Source organism: Columba livia, chromosome 5, assembly GCF_036013475.1.
Source record: "Columba livia isolate bColLiv1 breed racing homer chromosome 5, bColLiv1.pat.W.v2, whole genome shotgun sequence".
Classification (NCBI taxonomy): domain Eukaryota; kingdom Metazoa; phylum Chordata; class Aves; order Columbiformes; family Columbidae; genus Columba; species Columba livia.
Window position 1 is genome coordinate 5,910,218 of NC_088606.1, and position 21,361 is coordinate 5,931,578.

A 21,361-nucleotide genomic window follows, 5' to 3' on the forward strand; every position below is an offset into this window, starting at 1 on the left:
CCTATCCCAGTTCTCAAGTTACATTTTGTTCCATGCTTTGGTATCAGCTCCCCTAATGAAGCTCTTTCGTTACTTTCTCATCATTGGTCTTTCCTTTGTCTCCATATCAATTAGTGCGGGCTCCATATGAAAAACAATCCCTGCAAATCCCTTCCAGCATTTTGGACCTTCCCATGTGGTTGTTGCTGAGAAAAAAGTTCATAGAAGATATAAATAGCTTGACCTCTTATCCAGAAAAAAAAATGTTTACGTAAGCTAAAATGTTACACACTATTAATTTGATCTGGAGTTTTGATTTGCACCAAAAACAATAACTACTTCTCCATTAACCCCACAGCCTTAGCTCATACAAGGAGGTTATTACAGTGCAGGTGGATATCCAGCCATATATCATAGAATCATAGAACAGTTTGGGTTGGAAGGGACCTTCAAAGTTCCCCCAGTGCCACCCCTGCCATGAGCAGGGGCATCTTCACCAGCTCAGGTTGCTCAGAGCCCCGTCCAGCCTGGCCTGGGATGTCTCCAGGGATGGTTCATCCACCACCTCTCTGGCCAACCTGGGCCAGGCTCTCACCACCCTCAGTGTCAAAAATTTCTTGTGTCTGGCCTGAATCTCCCGTCTTTTAGTTTAAAACCATCACCCCTTGTCCAGTTGTAACAAGCTCTGTTTAAAAGTCTGTCCCCATCTTTCTTATGGGCATATCAGATTGCTGCTCTGGTTTACATGAAATGGGAATCCCCGGAAAATTGATTTATTAAATCCGAGGTGACAAGCAGGGAATGTTGAAGCTTGGCAGAACATGGTCAGGCAGCTTAGACGCTGATCCTGCGTGTCTATGATCACCCGTGTCGCCAGTCGGATGAAACTTTATCTTCATCACTCGTCTGGGTGGCGGCAGGACCCTCCCTGCTCCCATCCCGCCTCCAGCTCATGGAATCACAGAACAGTTTGGGTTGAAGGGACCTTCCAGGCTCATCCAGTGCCAATCCTGCCACGAGCAGGGACATCTTCACCAGCTCAGGTTGCTCAGAGCCCCGTCCAGCCTGGCCTGGGATGTCTCCAGGGATGGTTCATCCACCACCTCTCTGGGCAAACCGTCCCGGTGTTTCATCACCCTCGAAACCCGCCGCCGGAGCCGCCGCCCCGCTCCAGGACCAGCCCCGAACCCACTGGCGCTGCGCGACGCGTCCCTGCGGCCCCGGCGGCGGCGGGAGGGGGCGTGGCAGGGGTGACGTCAGCGCGCGGGGCGGGGCCGGCGGCGCGGGCGGGGCGGGACGGCCGCGGCCCATTGTGGGCAGGGGCCGGGCGGGCTCCGCGCCGCTCAGCGCCGCGCCGGCAGGTACGGCGGGTCCGCGCCGCGGGTGAGTGCAGCGCCCCGGGCAGCGGCTCCGCGCCGCTCGCGTCTCCTCTCCTCTCCGTTCGGCTGGGTGTTGTGCGGCGGGAAGGTGCGGGGGGTTGGTTGTCTTTCTCCCGTGACCCGGGGGCGCTGGCCGTGGCGGGGGGGGTGGGGGGTCGGATGCGCCGGCAGTGGGGCGGGGGGCTGCGGCTTCTCTACGCTCGGGGGCTGCTTTTCTCCCGCCGTAGGTTGGGTGGAGAGAGGGGGAGCCGAGCCCACGCCTCACGCCACCCCGGGGCGCTGCGTGGGGTTGTCCCCCCCTGTGGGGGGCCCCGGGGCGCCCAGTTCCGCCCCCCCGCCATCCCGGGTCTGCGGTCCCGCGGGGCCTGGGGTGGCTTTGGCGGGGTGTGTGGGGGGGCCGTGGGGCCCCGCCGCCGTGCCCGGGCGGTGCCCGCCCCTGTGGACGCCGGGCAGGGGGCGCCCACCCGCGAGCGTGGGATGCGGGATGCTGCCGCGCTGCCTTCTCCATGGCAACGCCTCCGAGGGCTGCTTCGTCCCCGGCTCCTGCTGGCACGGCGGCTCCCACCCCTGCGGCAGCTCCCAAACCGAGCTTGGGCCCTATGAGGGTGGGATGTGACCCCCTGCTAACCCGCAGAGCTCCCGGGATGGGGTTCCACTGGCTGATCAACACGTGTTTTGGGGTTCTCTCCCCGCCATGCCTCACCGGCAGGCACAGCAGTTTGGGGCTGCCTGATCATCTGTGCGTGCTGAGCCACCAGCACTGGTGTAAAACACCTTGCTCTGGTCCATCCCCATGCTCTGCTGTGGGAGCAGGAGTGGGTGTAGGGTTTCGGCATGTCTTGCTGATGGGCTACGGATGCATCATTGGCGGAGAATGAGTGCGTTTGTGGCTCAAGCATCAGCCAGGTCGCTGCCAGATGGGGAGGTCAGTCTGTCACTGGGTGCACCAGGCTGGAAATTTGGGGAGATTCAGGTCAGGGGCCCTGCATTGATGAAGGACAATGCTCTTGCTGCATGAGAGCCTTGGGGGCTGGCACTCGCTGCCGTTGGCATGCAATGGTTGCAGTCGGATCCTGCCTGATCTTGACTCATTTGGCACAAAGTCATCAGTATTAACGGTGGGGTTTCATCTTCGGGGTCCGCAGCCGCTTGCAGACAGCTGTGCTGACGCATGTGTTGGTGTCTGTGTGAAACAGGCTTTCTGCATCTTTAAATGATCAAGGTTAATTTAAGGCAAAAACATATGATAATTCTCCTGACGAAAGCCACTTGAACTGACGGGGCTGCGTGCTGCCAGACAGGGGGTGAGGAGCTCCCCATGGAAACTGGAGGTGGGTAGGAGATCATGGGGTGCAGCTGAGCCCCATTTGCCTGGTGCTGGGACGAGGGGAGCCTGTGGACACTGGATGTCCCGGTGGTTTCAGCCAGGCCAGAGCTCTGCAGACGCTCAGCATTGTGCAGCCAGCCGGCTTCTCCCGGCTGCACCGAGGAGGATGGTAGGACAACGCTCTTTCATTTTGTTTCTTTCCCCTCTCTAGAGGTTGCTTCTGATACTGCATACAAAATCGGGTGGTGGTGTGTATTAAGGCTGTTGTGGCGAACTGCAATGCAAGCTCATTATCTTCCCTCACCAAAAACAATATATGTCAAAGCCATTCATGTGTCCTGCCTGCCCCACTTTCAGTCCCACCGGGAGTAAATGGGTCCTGCAGCGTCCAGACCTCTTTCTGGGGGCGTGGGGATTCGTTTCAGTGTCCATTGCACCCTGAGCCAGGCGGATTGGGCATCCACCTTGCTGTTGCTTGATTAATGAGTGACTTGCCTTGCTCTCCCCGTGGCCGTATGTCGGGAGCAGGAAGCAAAAGCCAAAGTCCATGATCCCCGACCGCCCCAACATGTGACACCGGGACAGCAGGAAGCACTGACGCTTCCTGGCTCCGGCCAGCTCTGGGCTAACGTGTGGCTCTGCCCGTGGTGCCCCTGCCATGGCCCCAGGGTTTTTGGGTCCAGCCAGCCAGGCGTACATGCCACTCTGTCCCAGCCTCCGCCCCGGGGAGGCAAACAGGATGGGTGAGGTGTAAAATCAGCGCTGAATCCGCTCATCTGGGCTCGAAACGGAGTTAAACCGGTCTTGACCTGAGCCCGCTCCTTGTCTGACCTTTTGTTAGCAGCAGGGGTGCGTGAGGGATCAGGAAAGGGGTGGCCGTGGCGGATGGTACCAGTGGAGCCCTCCCGCCGAGGATGGGCAGGAGCTGGGGACAGCCAGTCTAACTGGGTCATGTTTATCTCCCTTTGCTTCTGTGCTTTGTTTTGGTTTCTTCCCCCTCTTCTCCCACGCTGTCATTGCCACGGCTGAGGAATCCGGGCACAGGGGGGCACAGAGCTGTTGGGCATTTGCAAATACTGTTTATCAGCTGGCAGGAGCACGTCTTCTCCTGCTCCGTACTCCTGCTTTGCAGTTTGCATGCGTCAACCATCAACACTGGCTTGATGCCCGAAGGTCTTTGGCTGATGTATTCATGGCAGCCCACTACATGTGCAGGTAGCAAATTTATATTTGCAAAAAAATTATATTTGCTGCGTTTATAACCTGAACTTGTTAAAAACTGGCTGGGGATGCCGATAGATGCACCATCCAGAGCTGGGTGGTCTTCTGCCCATCCTCCTGCTGCGCAGATATGCGCTGAGCCGCTCCTACACAGACACTTTTATCTCAGAAGTATTAATAAATGAAGCTTGCCTATTTATGTGAGCCTTTTTAAGAGGCCGGCAGGGCTGCCTTGAAGGCTTGCTCGGCACTGCAAGTATTCAGAGCTTTTTTTTCTGTGCGTGCTCTCGCAGTCGATAAGCCAGGGCATCCAGCTGTCAGCTTTGGAGATTGCCAAAGCCTGCTCAACGAGATTTCTGCAGGCTTCGCTCACAAACGAGGATTTTGTTGGACGCTTTGGTTTCTGACTTGATGCTGGTAATTAAATACCTTAACTTGGCTTCGGAAAGCTGCCACTGCCACGGAGTGACTGGTGAGGCCATGGGAAGTAGGATGCGCTTGTTTTGCTGGAATTGAGTGTGACTTAACTATGGTTCTTCAGCCTGCAATTATTTTTTTTAATACTCTTTTTTATATAAATAAAACTCTTTTAAGCGGGGAAGAAAAATCTTGTGTTATACTGCTGTGCTATTAAGCTTGCATGGACCTGCTGGGACAGCTGTTTATTTGCAAGTCGTGGCAGCCGAATTCTGTAAAATTCAAATCATGTCCATATTGATTTTGTTTTTTCCCTCCTTTTAAGATAATCATGTGTGTACTTTTCACTCCTGCACCACAGCAGACATCATCACTGTGCTGAAAAAAGAGGTGATCTGAACAAAGGGCTGTAAATTGGAGAAGAAATACTGAATGTCTGATCCTGACCTCTGTGTTCATTAATCTAGAGGCTAAGCCATATAAATTTATTTACTCTATGTGCTTACCATACGAGAGGAGGAGAGAAACAACTAGTAAAGGGTTAGAAAGAAGTTAAATATCCCAGCAACTTTTCTGCATGTTGCAGTAGCTCCCTCACCCTTAATGGCATATTTCCAACTTTCTATGTAATGCAAAAAATAGAGGGTCCCCAGCCCCTTGGAAGATGCTGTGTGTGATTTGCTGTTTGCCTTTGATTCTTCTTTTCTCCTACAGTTCTTCAACATGAGCTGGGTTGGGAGGAAAGCTGTGCTTGTGCCTTCTTACTCTCCTGCCCTCTCAGGGCACTTGATATCTCATGTCCTCATGGTGTGTTATAACGTTTTGGAATACATTGGAGAACCAGGAGTTCTGGGGTGGCGTAGAAAATCTCAGCTCAGTGAGTCATAAAGCTTGTGGCCGCTGAGAAGAAAACCAAAGGAGATGGAGACGAGAGAAGTGGCACGGCGCACCATGAAGATGTGGTTAGTTGCCTGGAGAGTTTCATGATCTGAGCTGGCAATGCTTTGTTTCATGAGTGGTGTGGCCTCAGCACCAGCCACCTGAATTACAGCAAATTAACCAAATTAACGTGTGAAGTTGGCCCATGTTTTCCTCGTAGTGAGGTTGGGTGGGGTCCCTCCCAAGGGTGTCCCGTCCCATGCTTTGCCCAGGTCTGGAGCAACCTCTGGTGCGTTCAACCTGAACCTTCGATCACCCCATCCTGTTTGTGCTCCCTCCTGCCTTCACCCCTGGCCCTTTGGGTGTGTTTGTTGTGGATTTGCTATATGGAAGATGTTGGTGATACTTGGAGCACCTGGGTGAGGAGGTCGCTCTTCCTGCATCAGCCAAATGGATGGTGTGGCCCAACCTAGTGACAGTCATTGATGAGTCAGTATTATCGTGACTCAATAAATTTCTCAATATATTGCTCCTCATGGACTGAGTTGCCTTGAGAGTCTTTGTGTCCAAAACATTGCCTTGAAACAGCGGAGGCTCAGTGTTGGTGGACAGGCATGTTCTCACCCACCATAGCATGTACTGGCCGGTCATCGTGACAGGACTGACTGGTGCCAACGTGTCAAATCACCAGAGCAGGGTTGCTCTTCATACCTCATCTCTTCCTGGAGGACATGCCCGTTGCTTGGCCACTGTTTGGATTTTTCTTCTACATCATTTTGGACCTCTCTCGCTGAACTCTACTGGACTCAGCACCGCACGTCCACAGTGTGGTTAGTAAGAGGAGGTACGTTGCTGGTTGAGGCATCCTTGTCTTTCTCAACTCAGAGCGCCGAGCTCCCGGGTGCTTGCAGGGCCTGGCAGATGATTGAAGGTTTATTCGCTTTGCCAGACAAGTGGCTTCATGTTTCGCCTTCTGCATTCCTCCGGGTGAGCATTGCATAGCGCTGCGCTTTCAGCTACGTGCTGCTGACCTGAATCATGTCTTCCCTCTGCACGCAGCTTCACCGCCTGGAAGTCAGGGCTGTCCCTCTCCAGGCTGCTCCGTCAACCTCTGAGTTTTTACAAGAGGGTAAATGAAATAATGTGTGGAGGGTGTGGTGGAGGAGCAGCAGAAGTGTCCGGCTCTGGCTTAAGTGGCGAAGGCGACTGTTGCTGCTTTTACCACCCATCCTTAAGGGACAGTTTTTAGAAGCTGGACCCGGTGACCCAATTCCCAATGTCTGGATTTGGGCTGTTGCCAGGAGTTTTGCATGGAGGCTCCTTTGAATCATAGACCTTTGAAGGTCCCTTCCAACCCAAACCATTCTATGATTCTATGATCTCCTCTTGCACGGGCCCTGGGTGAAAAGTGGTTGCACCAAAGCTCAAAGCAACCTGGCAGCAGCCAGATAAAGAGAGGGGAAGGACCCAATTAATTCATCTGACCTGTGCACATCCTCAGGAGAGCAGAGGAAAACGAAGTGGGATTCCCCAGGTGTTTGTTGCTCCCTGCTGCTCATCTTTCACGTGGGGCTTTCTTGTCTCTCCATGTGGATGGGCTGGGCTGCTGGCAGATCCTGCCCTGGGGCACTGTGGCAGGAGGAAGACAATTCAAAATTGTGCCATTCAGAGGCTGACTTGGGGAGGTTTTGCATGAAACGCCAGCAGCTGGGCTCTGTACCAATATGCAAAACTGAGCTACGGAGCTTGGCAGCTTTTGGGGAAGGCTCTGCGGGGCGTTGGTTTCTTTGGTGCTTCGCAGGAGAGAAGATCAGCTTCCCTTCTCATTGGAGGTCAGTCTAGCAAGCAGGACACCCTCAGAGATTTTTAGGGTTGAGCATTTGAGGGTAGGCTATCAACAAGCAGGAAAGTGCACACACTGGTTTTTGACAGAAACAAAACTGCCAGTACCGCAAGGGTGAAGGACAGGGGAGCAGGTGCTGTGCTGTGCACCCGGGAGCCACTTTTGCACCAACTGGGCTAGGAGAAAACGGTGATAATTGTCCTAAAAATCAAAGAAAACTGGGGTGTGAGTATGGGGGATGCAGAGGGGCGTTGTTCTGGGGTGAGACCTGCAGTTGCTCAGGTCTGGGGTGTAAAAGGGAGAGTGCAGTGGGTCAGGGTGGTGGAAAGACCCACGGTGTTTTGTGGGTCCTGGCAGCTTGGTGCCTATTATAGGCAACCTCTGCTAGTAGGAGATCTTGCTCCGAGCTCCAGCAGGGAGGAGGAGGATGGAGGAACAGTCCAGAGACCATTTCCCTCACCCCACACAAGCAAGAGGAATTGCTTGCTATGGCATGGCTATGGAGGCAGCACAGCTGGGATGTTTTCAGGCTCGGATGTGTTGCATGACATTTAGCTCAGGCTGTGGTAGGTCTGCCCTGCTGCTGCTCCTGAGTGTTTCTTTTGTGCAGACCTTTCCGAGGCGGCTCTCTGGAGCTGCACGTCCATCTGACTTTCACCTTGTCATGAGATCTTTATTTTTTTTTTATTTCTGGGTGCCTGTTCCTTGCTTGGCCTCAGCATCTTCTAAACAAATGATGCTTGGAAGAGCTGTGAACTCTCGCGTGCCATCCTGGAGAGTCTGCAGCAGCTGAGGTCCGGTGCAGCTGTTTCCTTCAAGGATGCTTGTGTGGATGTAAGCGACTGTAAATCTGTTTGTGTAAAGCTTTCTCTCCTGTGGCTGCCAAACACCCTTCACGCTCCTGTTCCTTCGTGCTTCTGGAAACAGCAACACCTTCTTGGCCAAGCCAGAGCTGAGGACGGAGGAGATGTGGCTGGGAAGGTGGATACCATCACCATGCCCAGCTTTCACAGAAATTTTATGTGAAGGATACTTCATTTTCCAAGATTTTCATCCCCCTGCCCCCAAAGCACTAGGAGTGTCGTGGCTGTGGCTGTGTGCCCAGGACAGGGAAGAGAGGCTGCTCTCTGCCTTAATATCAGGTTAAGCCTTTTGGATGCAGGGTGGTTTTCAGCTGCCCTGTTTTGCTTGGCACCGTTCTCCTTGTGTATAGAATCATAGAACAGAATCACAGAGTAGTTTGTGTTGGTATCTCATGCATGACTTTGGGCTGCCAGGGCTCTGCCAAGGGACACTTGCCCAGCCTGCTGTTGGACCTTTTCCAGCTGCAAGGGAGAAGAGCAGCCCCACGGTCATGCCACCTTGGGTTTTCTTCTGCTGTTAAGTCCTGTGGTCATGCATGGGGCTTCTCCCATCCCTGTTTCTCAGCCTCCCTGTGCAGGAGTCGACAGGGTTAAGGCTGTCGGGAGTCTGGGTGTTGCTCTGTGGTGCCAGGTGAGCGTCAGGCAGGAGAAAAGCTGAACTTGCAAATCTGTTCCTGGGCGCTCCGGTAAGTCACGCCAAGGACTGTTTGAACTGTGCTAATCCCCGCTGCCTCCAGAGCAACCTTGTTTATAAGAGCCTGCGCTTCAAATAGGGATCCTGACAGATATTCTGCGTAAGCCATTTGCTTACCAAAGCTCTCTGGATACGAGAGGTTGATTTCGAGATATCAGCCCGTGTGCTGCCTCCTCGCCTCGGCATTTCTGAGGCATCCTGCAAAGGGGCTGGAGGCTCTTTGGGGACAACTCAGATCCATTTATAAACTCTAGCTCCTTTCATCTTCTGTGGAGAGCGCTGCCTGGCAAATCGCATGGGAAATAGCTGGTGGCTCTGGAGCCATGAGAAATCTCTACCTGTCACACGGAACAAAAAGATGTTGAGGAAAATTTTTGGAGCGTGCTAAATACTCTAATCCCTACAGTCAGTTTGCTTTTGGGTATGGAACTGGAAATGAGTTTTTCTGCTCATCGTTTTCTCACGTTTACGTTTGTATTAAACGCTGCTCTTCCACTCACAGAGTTCAACAGCATTTGCCATTTCTAAAGTGATGCAGCAGTGGTCATAGTTGTGTTTGAACCGCAGTGATGTGTGATGGGCTGTGATTTGGGTTACATAGTCATGAAATTGTGCCATTCCCTTAGTTGGCATGCCAGGACTCTCCTAACATCCATAAAGTGCATTATCTCCCTGGCTTTTCAAGCCATCTTATAGTGTGACAGCTTTCAGCATGAGAAAAAGAGAGTAAAGGGGGATTTTAACCTCAAAGTACTCAGCGGATGGATTTCCAAAGCATCACTGGTAGTTGCATCAGAGGAAGCTCTGTTGGCTTTGCACGAGGGACGAGCCTGAACTAGGTGAGAGACGTGGGAGCGTGGAGATGATGTGTCTCACAGCTGTAGCTCGGTTGCCTCATGTCCACGTTTTCTGCCCTTTGCCTCACATTTTGGGCTGCATCTTTCATTTTGGTGGGAGTCAGGAGTGAGACTGTGTCTTTGAGGTCTGGTGTCTCCTGTACGCCATGGGGTGCTGGAGCAACTAAGGAGAAACCCGTACTTGGTGATGCCAAGAGCTGAGTTCCAGCTATGACAATGAGGTCTTAGAGTATGTCTTGAGATGCATCTTCTTGCCCTGGGAAATCGACTCTTTGGGCAACATGGAAAGGGAGAAGAAAGACCCTTGAGAAATGGGTGCTTGTTTTTCCAGGGGGATAAAAAAAAGCCCAACAAAACACATCCTTGTCAGATAACACCACAGGGATGTCCTTACCCAGCCTCAGGGCTATGTTCTGTGTAGCTAATTACAGCTTGTCTCGCTGCTGAAACTAACAGTTAGAATCTGTTCACTCTGGGGTTCCCACAGCAGCTTTTTGGGATGGCACCAGCCCTGTATCTCCATGCCTGGCAACCCTTGTCCAAGGCCAGGACTGGGCTGCCCTTTCCTTGTACCAAGCCTTGGGTTTGCAAGCACCCATCATTGTTGAAGGTGGTCTTGGAAAAACACCTCTCCAGCCCTATGGTGAACGCACCTGCTGCAATAGGCCCTTGCAAAGATGCTCTGGAGCCTGAGGGATGTTGCTGTAAAGGTCCAAAACACACAACCACCGTCCTTTCTGGCGCTGGCCTTGTTTTTGGCTCTGTCGTGCCAGAGGATCCGCAGTTCTGCTCTCCCTCAGGTGTAACACTTCCCGCTGAGCAGGATTGGCTCTAATTTGGGCAAATTAACAGAGCTGGGAGTCCTGGGCTATTGCAGAAGGGGAGAAGGTTGTAACCAAACGGACCGTTTCATCACCTCTCTACCTGTGGTGCCGCTGGCTCCGCAGCGCTGCAAATGTGTTGCCATCTAATTTATAATATGCTGTGTTTGGAGGACAGCTTTATATTCTTGTTTCTGAATTCTTGCATAGCTCCAGGAGGGGAAATGATCACTAACCTTTCCGTTCTGCGCATGGTTTTGTTTCTGTTCGGAGTTCCACATTGTGAAAGCTCGTGGGGTGCTGCTGCCGGATTGGTGAACCCGTGCTGCACATCTGGGCAGAGGAGCAGGATGGGCTCTCACCTGAGCTCCTGGGATGCTCTGTGCTCTCCCGGCACCAGCTCCAGCTCATACAGTGCCTGACGCAGATGGATATGAACAGCTTGCCAGTGCTGGTCTAACCCCAAGCCTATTAAGAGCCCATAGGACTGAGTCTTCCCCTTCCTCCTCCTGCTTCCTCCCCGTCACTTGCTTTTCAACACCAGGGTTTTGAATGAATCATCTAGGATGTGATCACACAGGAGACTGGTTTTTTCTTTTTTTTCACAGCCCCTTAGGAAGTGAATTCAGCTCTCAAGGGTTTCAGTCCTGTGCTTTTTAATCACGAGGTTCTCCATCCTTTCTACTCTGTCACTTGTGACACAACATCTCCTCAGCTGTATAAGCCTTTCTCCTGCTACTGCCTGCCTGCAGAAACAATGGCCACTGGAAATGCTCTTCAAGAACCCAAAATGGATGGAGATTGCCTGTGGAAAATGCAGATTTGATCTACGTTAGGCCCTTTTGTTGGTGTTTTGTTTACCACTTGGTTATCCTTTTCCTTCAAAGAAAAGCAAAGCCCTTGTTCTTCTAGAATTCATCACGTCTGATGTGTTACTGTCTGGAAGTAACATGCTCAAAATACTGCATTCCTTTGTGCATCTTTATTTTCTTTTTCTTTGGCGGTGGGAGCTTAGGCAGTATAATGGGCAGATTAGCAACTGTATTTGTGGAGTAACCCATCTTTGTGCAGGTCTGGCTAGAAACCAATTAAGCTTGTCTTGATCTCTAAATGAGATTTTCACCCAACGCCTTACCCAACTGCCTTTTTGCATCCATTAATAGCGGGGTGGGATGAAAATAGCTGAATGTGTAAAGATTGCGTGTTGGATAAATAGAGAGGCGTTGGTGGCGGGGAGGTTCCCCAGGTTGCGTGCGAACCGCTGCCTCTTTGTGCGGTGGTTTTGTGGCTCCGCTTCTTGAAATCTGGGATTAGGTATATTTGGCTGACAATGTGCAAAGCTCCACGGTAGCGTGCCTGGTGCAGCGTTGGAGGCAGAGCTGCTGGATAAATAGGGAACATCCCATGGACTGCATTAATGTCCCGATCCCCATCCCTGGGGTAAGACCAGGGTGAGTTTGGCAGCTCCTGGTGACTCACAGCTGTGGGTCCCCCAAAGTGCCTTGATCTGGGCTTTTCCCCCTGAACCTGGGTTGCTTTTTAGCTGGGGAAATCCCAGTGGCTTTCCAAGGGGCATGTTGCATGGCCAGGCTGGGGGACCCTGCCTGGGTGGTGGTTGCTGCCGCTGTGATGAAAACCAGTCCGGGAACAGCACTTCAGTGCGGTGTTTTTGAAGAGAACCAACTAAATAAAGATGCCTTTAATAAACCGTGCCTTCGGGGAACCCTTGTATCTCTGTCCCAGACTGTTTCTGTGTCAAGATAAGATTGCAGAGCAGCTGGATTTGTGCTCTGCTTTGGGAGGTGTAGGTGGGGGAAGGGCACTGAGATTTCTTTTAGGGTGCAATAATTCATTACAATCACCTCTATTTGTAAAATAACTACAGGCAAGGAGTGCACAGCCTAATATCTTCTTCCCTGAATGCCTGGCTTCTCTGTCGTGGCCAAACAGTGGGGAGAGTGATCTCAAGGGAAGGAGGGAAAGAAAACACTGAGCAAACTGTGTTTCCTCTGTTGTAAAGGATCCCTTTTTCCCCATGCCAGCTGCCCCAGCTCCAAGTTGGGAATGCAATCTCTGCCGGTGGTGGGTTATGGGGTGTTGGTGGTGGGATCACGGTGTTGTGCTTGTGCAAGGCCATAGCTGCTGCAGTTGAGCCAAACTGCGGAGCTAGGAGAAATAAATCCATGTGAGGCGTGGTCCATGGCAGACGGGAACTCCTGGCATAAGCAGGCTCAGCTAATTTAATCTGTGGTGGACCCGATCTCCTTTGTCTTCTAGTTGAGTTAAATATACCCTTCGAGCTGTGGTTATGGAGCCTGACTCCCGTTTTGATGATGCAAAACGCGCTGGCGCGGGATGCAGCTGCCTGCTTCTGAACGGAGATGGGAGGAGAGCGGGATGGGGCATCCCGTGGCCAAAACCCACGTTGCTCTCTCCTGCTCACCTGTGTCTGGACCATGTCCAAGGCACGGGATGCTTGACAGGCAGCTGCATGGATATCTCTAACTCTGGATTTTCAGACAATGCAGATTATGGAACTACTAGGTCTTGCAGCATAGCCATAAGCTTTCCATCGTCTGACAGGTTATAAAGCTTAGTGGACGTCCTGCAGCTACCTGGGCATGGCCGGTGGCTTCAGGACAGAGAAAAGGGACTTCTTCATCTTTGCAGAATTCCCAGAGGCAGCAGCTCAGAATTTCTGGATGCCACAAGTGAAATAAGTTTGTCTTGGAAGGCAAAACGGAAATTAAATGCCAGTTGGGAAATTTAATGTTTTAATCCAAAGGTGACATCTGGAAATTATGCGTCTGGGATTAAAATCAGCAGGTTGTGACCATGTGCATTTTGGGGACCACCTGTTTGCACCCAGGTCTATCTGTGTTGGTGCTCTGCTGGAGCTGCTGGGTGGGTCTCTGGTTGCATTGTCTCCCAAGGTTTGTTTTCTGTGATAGCATCTCAGATTCTTCAAAAGAGTCTTCAAAAGACTAAGAAGTCACTACAGGTAAAAAGCACTGCTGCATCTTGACAGTGTTAGGTTAATGGTTGGACTCAATCTTAAGGGTCTTTTCCAACCAAAATGATTCTGTGTTTCTCACTGGGGTGCCAGCCTCAAAGCCAAGAGTTGCTTTATCTTTTCAGCCTTCTCTATTGCAGACCTCAAAGCAGCCAAGAAAGCAGTTCATCAGGAGAGCTATAATGAAATGTGGCTTCAGGGTCTCCAATATCGTCAGCTTCTGAGTTAAATATCCAGTGTCAGTTGTGCAGGTGACTTGTGCCGGTGTTTGCTGTAGGCTGGCAAACCGCAATTCACCATTTGCTTATCTGCAGTATGTGACCAGCTTAGCCCTGAGCAGCTGGATTTAACCCCCTTTTCTGCCTGTGTGTTGGCAGCATGGTGTGCCGTGCGTCCCACCGAGCTCTCCTGCTTCTCCATCCCAGCGTGCCAGGAAGAATGCAAATGACCGCAGCCGCGGCTGGAGGCCGGGGCTTCCGAGGGAAAGGGGTGTTTGCTCTCCCTGTTCTATGATTCTGTGCCTGTTCTGTATTGCTTCAGGTGTGCATGGGCAGCAGCTAAAGTGAAGCGTGTGGTGCTCAGGGATGCTCACAGGCTCACCTGACCTGTCTGGGTACCAGGTGCACCACAGTGTGAGCACAGAGCTTGTTTTAGGACCACAGCGGAGACCGATAGTCCCCAAATACCACTGTGTCTGGCCTCGGAGATGTTCACCATCAGGGTGAATTTCTGAGACAGAGCCACCCGAAAGCGCTTGGTCCTAGCAGCCAGGAGCCTAAGGACCTGTGCAAAGCATATGTGCCAGCTCGCTCTCCCTCTTGCCTAGGCTGAGAAGGGCTGACAGGGTTTCTGGCCTCCCCAGCTCTGAGCTCTGGGTTCTTTGGGGTTATTTCTTGTGCCCCTGAGAGCTGTGAGCAGTGGTTGGTGCCCTTTGTTTTCACCAACCTCTCTGGGGTCTCTGCAAAACTGTCGGATGCTCCCCCGTGCTGTGCACAGCATGTCTGCTGCAAGGGGACATTTGCAAATGCTGCAGTGATACAAATCCATTGATTTTTACATTTTTTTTTTGTAATTCTCACTGTGTAAAGGAGCAGTTTTCTCCCAAAATAGCAGAATTTGGGCAGGTGGTCCATCCAGGGTGGTGGTTCTTGCTCCCCAAGGCAGAAGGATGCTGGAACCAGAAGGATGCTGCAGAGCCAGGAGCTGGGCCCTGGGGCTGGGAGGAGGGACGGCGTCACACCAGCGATGCGAAACCCATTAGCATTTTATTCCACAAAGCCAATGCACGTGGGAATGGCAACCACTTGATGGCGAGTTAAGTGAATAGATGTGACGAGACATGTTCGTTTATCAAAATACTAATCGGTGCCTGGGGGGAGGCGGGAAAGGGTGTGTTTTGGGGAACGGGTGAGGCAGTGTGGTGGGGCGTGGGTGACTGCAAGTGATGGGGACCGCAAACACAGCTGTGTGTGCCTGCGCGCCCTGATAACATGAACTCATCGCTGCTGGGAGTCCCTGCCTCAGGTTGCTGCCAAAGATGTGGTACCCTTTATTAATCTACAGAGATAATTGTAGTTTTAATGTTACCAGCGGGGGAGTTTGCATGAGGCAGAGGAGTTCCTAGAAGACCTCCGCAGGTACCGTCCTGGAGGCATCAAACATGACTTGGTGTCTTCGCTGATGGTTTTTAAAACTTGGTCTCAAATTAGCACCGATTTTTAAAAACTAAGCGATGATCTGAAGGCGGGGATGCAAGGAAGTGATCCCAGGAGGTGATTTGGAGCTGTGGAAAGCAATTTGAGCCGTGATCAGCTGCACCTGTTCCTGCAAAAGGCAGTTTGGAGCGGGGCCACTGCCGAGCCCGCGGTGGAAGGGCAGCGCCTGGCCCTGCCCTCGGCGCTGGTGGGGCTGGTTTGACTGATGAGGGTATGAGGAAGTGTCGCACATGCACAAAAGCTGGATAAATGCTTTGTGCTGGGGAAACGTGAGCATTCCTCTCGCCTTTTCATCAAAAAGCTGAAAAACGTAAGCGCATATTGCTTTGTGAGGGGGATGGTGGTGAGCATCCAGCAGCTCTTCAGCCTAGCAAGCAACCTGTGTCTGTAAGCCAAAGCTGAATGAGTGCTGTCCAGAATAAGGCACAGGTGTGGCCATAAATTTATTTATTTTTTATAGCATCATAGACTAGTTTGGGTTGGAAGGGACCTTCAAAGCTCATCCAGTGCCACCCCTGCCATGAGCAGGGACATCTTCACCAGCTCAGGTTGCTCAGAGCCCCGTCCAGCCTGGCCTGGGATGTCTCCATGGATGGTTCATCTACCACCTCTCTGGCCAACCTGGGCCAGGCTCTCACCAACCTCCGGGTCAAAAATGTCTTCCTTATGCTTAATCTGAATCTCTTCTCTTTTATTTTAAAACCTTTACCCTGCCTTTAACCAATGGAACAAATGCTTGCAGGGAACAGCCTTGACCTCATCTCGACTTCCTGGGTCCAGACTTCTGGTGGCTCCAGGAGGGAGCCTGAGTTTGACAAAAGTGCATTCAGCCCCTGGTATTGCAAGAAGTGATTAAGACAAACAGGCTGCGATGCTTGGGAGTCCCATACTCCAGGAGAAACCACTCTGTCAGAGCAGACACTTCTAATGGAGCTTCATGGAGCCGGAGGAGGATGATGTGGAAGAGGGCAGTGTGGATCTGTGCCATGTCTCTCTAGGCAGACAGACCCAGCTCCCTGCCCCGTGGTGAGCAGACCCTGGACAGGTGGCCAGGATGGTGCATGGGGTGCTGTTGGTGCAAGAACCTCTGTGTCCTACTCTGCCTGGTGGCTGCAGCCCTACACAAGCCAACAAGCAGGTGTGAATGGAGCTTCCATGGGTGCAAAGCGGATATCAAGCAGAATTTTTACCTACTTGCTTGCAAAAATCATCCATCAGATCTGTCTGCCATGGCACAGGGAGGTGGGAACTGGGTGAGATGTGGCTCAGATCTCTGTTGGCCTCCTCAGTGTCATCCTCCTCCAGCCCTGTGAAGCCCTATTAGAAGTGTTTGTTCCAGACGAGTGGTTTCTCCTGGAACATGGGACTGAAATGATATTGCTGCAGCCTCTTGCTGCCGAGGATAGCCCTCATTTTGTCTTGTCCTGTTGATCTGAATGAAGTAATTTATAAGGACATTTTCCATGAATCAATAAATCCATGCTTGCTGCTGTGCCTGGGAGGTTTAATTTGCTCTAGATACTGCACTGAGTATCTCTGTCCTGAATTGCACTGCAAAGTCCTGCTCTTTGGGAGAGGATGGGGATATGACTGGATCCTCCAGGAGCAGGCTGTGGGCAGCTGGTGATGCCCTGTCCTTCTTGGTTGTACATCTCCCAACGCGGGTTAAAGAGGTTAGGGAGGGTGTAAGTGCAACAGTTTCTCTAGGTATGCATGTGGAGCTTGAGGAATTTGTCCCTTGTGCCAAGCAATTCCTGCTGTTGCAGGGCTCGGGGAAACCAAAGCCAAAAATTGAAGGAGGGGAGGGAGCCTTTGGAAGGAGAGCATGGTGCAGAAATCTCGGTTACAGGTGGGTTTCCCTTGCAGATTTCTGTGTGATGTTTCCTGTTGAGAGGAATTGAAAAATTCCTGTTGTACCACGTCACCTCTCCTTCCAAAACCGGCTTTCGCGAGCCAAGGCGCTCACATCTTTAGAAAGTGATGCACGTGTGTTGAAGAAGCTTGCCATGGGATCTGCCTGGAAAAGGTGTTCAAAACCCCAGCCCTGCTACACACAGAGAAATCAAAGATAACTCCAAGATACCCAATGCCCAGCTTGTTTCCTTTGTTTTGTCTGAGCACAAAACAATTGGGACTGAAACTATGGTCATGAGTGGGTTCATCCCCCGTGAGAGGACCTTCCTTTCTGCCCCACGCCATGGGTTTGGGGTGGGTTTTTTTTTGTGCTAAGTGGTGAAAGGCTGTTGCCGTGTACGGAAGGTGGTTTCTGACCTGTTCTTGGGGCACAATGGGTGTTTTTGGGACCTCTGAGGTGATGGAGCATGGACTGGGGTGAGCTGTCCCAATGGGCACCCAAAGCTGGTCTGTCCATCCTGCTCCACCTGCCTGGCTGAGCACCCAGAAACCCCTCTGCTTCTCCTCCAGAGTGGCTCCAAGACTGTGTGGCAGCTCTTGGAGTTCAGAGCTTACACTGGGGAATCCCAAAACGTTTCCAGAGCCAAACCCCACCATGGCAAGCGAGTGTGTGCCTGGTATCTGCTTCTCATTTCTTTCATTGCTTCAGACAGCAGTTGAGCTGCTCACGGGGTTTCAGCAGGGTATCCCCCTCTTTTGTTCCTATATATTAGAAAAGTCTGTGCATGTGTTCATATTTAAAAGAAAAAAAGCATGTATTTTAGCATAGCTGTTTGTGAGCTGTGCCATTTGAGATTGGTCTGATTGGATGAAGAAGGGATCATAGAATCATAGAAGAGTTTGGCTTGGAAGGGACCTTCAAAGCCCATCCAGTGCCACCCCTGCCATGAGCAGGGACATCTTCACCAGCTCAGGTTGCTCAGAGCCCCGTCCAGCCTGGCCTGGGATGTCTCCAGGGATGGTTCATCCACCACATCTCTGACCAACCTGGGCCAGGCTCTCACCACCCTCAGGGTCAAAAATGTCTTCCTCATGTCTAGTCTGGATCTCCCCTCCTTTATTTTAAAACCATCACCCCTTGTCCTATCAAGGGATGTTGCTCACAGCTGTGTGCACACACCTGTTGCACTGCAGCTATGTGATGGTCCTACTGGTCTGGCCATGCTTGTGCTTGGAAATAACAAGTAGTGGCAGGGGGTGTTCCCAAACCTGCTCAAACCCAGCTAGAAAGGCTTCCTCTGATGTGAACAGCCTCTGGAGTAAATTTTGCAGCACTGGTGACAAGGTCTGGTTGTTGTTATTTGTATCACAGCCTGGTCCAAACCTTTCCATGTGTGTCCATTGTGCCTTTTCTCTCCCCATTTTCCTGCACGCTCGCTGACATGTTGGGATAAAACTGGTGCATCTTGTGGTGGGAGGGCTGGACGTGGGCTTGCTGCTCGCCGCGTTACTGCCCATCCTCTGGAACAGCAAACGCAAGGTCAAAGCGTCATGGTGCCAGTGGCAAACTGGAGCAGCCATATAAAGTTGTCATTTGAAATAATTGCCAGGATGTTTTCTCCTCCCTTTCCTTCCTCCCCCATCCCCATGTTCTTCCCCAGCTCCATGTCCTTCCCCACCCACCACCCGGGGGCTGTATGGATCTGTTCAGGATTTATATTAAAAGGGAAATTTTATGTACGTAATTAAAACATCATATTGCTGGGTAGAAATGGGATTTGGTGCTTACTGCTGTGACTCTTTCTCATGTGTGAGGGTGAACTGATTGATTACTGAGGTTTGAGATTAAATATTCCCCTGAGCTCCGCTGGCATTTAATGTGGTGGGGGAGGGCAGAGAGGAGAGGAGGAAAACGATGGTTTTCCTCCAAGGCAAGGAGAGCAGAGGAATGTTTACTGAGCACATCCCCTTGTCTCGCTCTGCTGTAACAGGGGCTCGCGGTCCTGGTGTCATGGACCACGATAAAGCAGGTGCCTTATTCTATATCCGTGATGGTGGGCGGGATGCTAGTGGGCTTTACAGGTTCCTCTCGCCGCTGGGGCAAGCATCTCACGTTGTCTTGTCCCTGCGGCTCAGCTGCATTCTGCTCCCATCTTGGCTGCCTCAAGCCCTACAGCGGGGTAGACTTGCTGTCCCCTCCTTTCTCCCTAGGAAAACACTTTATTTATTTATTTTCCTTAATTTCTTTTCATCTAGAAAACACTCTATTTTTGGTTTCAATGGGTGGGGAGGAAAAACGCCGACACGCCGCTCCTCAAGCGTGGGGTGGGAGCCGTGTCGGCGTGTGTTGGAGACACCCACTTTCCTTGAAGTCCAATTTTAGCTGAAGGTGACGGGATCCCTCCAGGGTATGGCGGAGGTTTCCTATCAGCCTAGACCTTAAGAGACACGCACGCAAACAAAAACAAGACAGAAGCACTTAGGTTTATTTGGGTGAATTCTTTTAGAAAAGGGTGTGACTTATTTTTTGCGAGCAGGCCCGGCGAGCACCCGCTTTGTTCTGCTGCAGTCGGGTATTTCAGGTCTTCCAAGATTTCATCAGAATAATTAGTTACTGTCTGTTTATACCTTCTGTTTTTGTTGCAGGGTTTCCAAAGGGCGTATTTATCTTCCAGAGTGCTGCCTAAGTGTCGCTTAATCATTAAGCATCTGATTTCCTCCAAGTTATCTGTCATGCTGCTTATGTAAGTAAATAAAGAAAAAAAGAAGAGAGGGTGGGGATTGTGTTGGTGGATTCTGCTTGGGGGGGGTTGTAAGGATTTTTCCTGATTGTCACGGGTTTAATTGTGAATTGCCTTTGGTTCCCAGCCCGTCATGCGGTGATCAGAAGACTGGATTGGTGCTTAATGACCCAGCCAGTTTAATGAGGTTGCTTTCAGCCAAACCTTCATGTATACCCCACTAAACTGGCAAAAGCTGTGCTACTCCCTGCCATTTCAGGAGGAAAAAAATAAAAAGCTTTACAGAAATAAAGGGCATTTGCTTGTCCGCTTACGCTTCTGACTCCTTAGCCTGGTGGTATCCCTTATAAAAGTCACAGCTCTGCCTGGAGATAAGTTACCACTGTAAGTTTGCCAGGGTTAGAAATCAGGTGCTTTTCAGCCTGTATTTGTGTGTTTGGTTTGGGAAGAGGGACCGGTGATGCACATGTTTGCCATCTCTTTAGCACGGGAGATGAGGGCATGGATGTGGTGCTGAGCCCGGCCTGGTTGATGCTCAGTGCCTAAATGAATTTAATGATATTTTCCCTCAGTATTTACCACTGAGAGCAGCAGAGGGTGGCTGCTGTGCTGGTGGCAGTGTGAGGCTGGACAATTTGCTTTTTTCCCCTTTGTGGCAGAGGTTTGGTGCTGGGATGCTGGCTCGTTGGCTGCCCTGGCCATGTTATTTGTCATGTCAGACTGGGTGCACGCTGCTTCTGTTATGGGTTTAGGTCCTCTTAAATCCAGAAACAGCCATTGCCATCATCTCCTGTGCTCTCCTGTGTGATGAGGACCATAAATCTTTGAGGTGGGTAACTTTGTGTTAGCCCTTCTTGGGGATTGTGGATGCACAGTGGGGCTTTGCTCTCCATCTTCCCTGGGGGAAGCTTGTTAGAGGAAAGGGGCCAGGTCAAGGGCAAGGTCGGAGCACCGGGATCTGTGGGGCTTTGGTGACTTCGAAAACCCAGTGAAACACACTTGCATGGATGTTAAGGTTGAAATCCCTCTCCCCTCTGCATTTGTTGGGGTGAGCAAAGATGAACCACTGTGTTGGGGCACGTCTTGGACTCTGTGCCATGGCAGAGCTGAAGCCGAGCAGGTTTCCAATGTCTCATCCACCTCACCCAGCTCCCAAGCAACATTTTTGGAGGTGCTGCCAAATCCCCTGTCCCCTCTGGGACTGTCATGGCTGTCACAGCCAGAGACACGTTGCCGGTGGCCTTTGCTCTTTCTGCTCCGGTGTGCTTGTGGGTGGGAAAAGTCTGATTTGATGGAACTACTCTTAAGGAAGGCTGTCAACATGATTTTTTCCTTGATGTTTACTCAGCTGGAAAGCTGGTGGAGGTTCAGACGACATTTCCCGAGGTGCTGGGGATGTGTGATGTGCAGTGTGACCGTTGCTCCTGCCCAGCGTGGTCCTTCCAGCTGCAGCAAGGGATGCTAGAGGGGGCAGCAGGTCCCTAATCCCCATCCTCCCAGCACGTCCCTGCCCACTTCGCTCAGCCTTTCACAGATCTCCTTGGTTTGAAAGAGGGAGAGATGGGGAGGAGGAGCAGAGCTGCTGGGAGTTGAGGAGGGTGAAAGCACGGAGGGGAAGTAGAGGCAGATGCTGGGAGGAAAAGGAGACGGTGTGGCTATTTGCCTGGTGCTTTAGAAGCTACTTAGTTAAACGAAGCATTCACTGGGGAGCTACATTTGGCTTTTGAATAGTTTTGAAGCATGTGAATGCTCTGTTTT

The 21,361-nt window shown here is 51.5% G+C and overlaps 1 protein-coding gene across 7 annotated transcripts in view; it reads left to right on the forward strand.

Annotated features, from left to right (window-relative positions):
• The first annotated feature begins 1,229 nt into the window (after positions 1-1,229).
• Positions 1,230-21,361, forward strand: part of DAAM1 (dishevelled associated activator of morphogenesis 1) — a 94,225-nt gene continuing 74,093 nt past the window's right edge. For 2 of the 7 annotated variants that reach the window (XM_065063224.1, XM_065063228.1), the window contains exons 1-2: positions 1,230-1,362; positions 19,509-19,606. The gene's annotated coding sequence lies outside the window, so the exon portion shown is untranslated. Of the gene's footprint in view, positions 1,447-19,508; positions 19,607-21,361 lie in introns of all 7 variants that reach the window. The other 5 variants (XM_065063225.1, XM_065063229.1, XM_065063230.1 and 2 more) reach the window with 4 other exon arrangements.